Source organism: Myotis davidii, unplaced genomic scaffold (assembly GCF_000327345.1).
Source record: "Myotis davidii unplaced genomic scaffold, ASM32734v1 scaffold991, whole genome shotgun sequence".
In the NCBI taxonomy this organism is placed as follows: Eukaryota; Metazoa; Chordata; class Mammalia; order Chiroptera; family Vespertilionidae; genus Myotis; species Myotis davidii.
Window position 1 is genome coordinate 70,653 of NW_006283137.1, and position 1,679 is coordinate 72,331.

Genomic DNA, 1,679 nt, shown 5'->3' on the forward strand with positions numbered 1-1,679 from the left:
CCTGGCTGGGAGGGGTCCTGGTCAGGCAGGGACAGGACAGGAATCGGGCTGCTCTTGCTGGGCCAAGAAGACGTGGGGCCCCCCTGCCCTGTGTAGGCCGTCCGTCAGCGCTAACTGGTTGTCTCCGTCTCTTGCCTCCTGCGGAGATGGAGATGAGAAAGTGAGTCCCAAAGGAAGCAGGCGCCCGAGGGGGGCGTGTGGTGGAGTGGGGAGGGGTGCTCAGCGGCCCCTCTGCCATCGGTCCTGGTGGCCTGGGTCAGGTGGAGCAGCTGCCCGTTTGGGGGAGGGGGAGTTGGAGAGAGGCAGGTGCGGCTGTTTATCCCATCCGCCAGTCGCCTTAACAATACTAACCACCCACCCATTTCACAGACGGGGAGACTAAGGCCCAGCTCCCCGCAGAGCAAATGGCAGAGCCAGAGGCCCTCGCTGCTGGCGGGACTCGTGGGCCCCCAGGCCTTGGTGGGGTGGGAGGGCCTGAGGGCCTGGGTCCGCGGTGCAGGCTGGCACTGGGCGAGGTGCACGCGGGCTCCTCCCTGTCCTGTCCTCGTGTGGCTGCTCCTGAGGCCCTCAGGACCCTGATGACCCATCGCGGCTCCCTGGGGAGTGTCTGCAATGTCCAGGGCCCGCTGGGCACCCGCACAGCAGGTGTGGAAGAGGCAGGGGAAGGCGAAGGGGCTGCTTAGCACGCAGGGGCCGGGTTGGGCCACAGGTGTATTGAGTGGAGGCTGTGGGGCGCATTGGTTCCTGGGCCGCAGGCGCAGAAGAGGCCGCTCAGAGGGCCCGACGGGAGATGGGCGGCTAGCCCACACCGGGCCACGTGGTCAGAGGACTGAGACGCTCACTTTCCTGGAGGTGGAGAAGTCGGGGTGACCGAGGAGAAGGGTCCCAGGGACTGTGCGGTAGGAGAAGCCCCCAGCTGCCCCGTTCCAGGGCTACCTGAGCCGGGTGTGTGCTGGGGGGACAGCGGCCTCTCTTGCCTTGGTCTCCCCTCCCCGTCTCCCCTGTTGCTTTAGAGGTTACAGGAAGCTCCGGGGCATGGGCTGGGCCAAACGGGGCTGGGGCGGGGGGCGGCTGAGGGGCTGCGTCCTGTCGCTGAGCTAGCATTACACTCCCTGAAGCAGCCCTGCCATCGTCCTGGATGAGTCAGCTGGCGCAGGTGCAAATTGCCTTTTCTCTCTCAAGTTCCCAGGCCCTGGTGGTGTGCTCAGTGGTTAGAGCGCTGGCCTTCAGACTACAGGGTCCTGGGTTTGATTCCGGTCAAGGGCACGTACCTCATTGCAGGCTTGATTCCTGGTCATGTTTCTCTGTCTCCCCCTCCCTTCCACTCTCTAAAAATCAATGGAAAAATATCCTCAGGTGAGGATTCACCTAAAAACAAAGTTTTGTGGCACCGGGGCCTTGACGGGGCAGGGGATCTGGTTGTGGCCCGGAGTTAGGGTGTGGAGGGGTCACGAGAGAGGAGGGAAGGGCCTGAGACACAGGGGCTGGGAGGACTTCCAAGGGGCACAGGCTGAGCCAGAGGGGGACAGGTGCACCCTGTGAAGTGGGGAGGGGTTGCCGTGAGGGGAGTCAGGGCCACAGCTGCAGGTGGGGTCACTGGCTGTGTGTGAGCGCGTTGGGACTTGTAGGGATATTGGAGGGTGCTGATGTGGGGCAGGGATGTGAGGGGACATGCACGG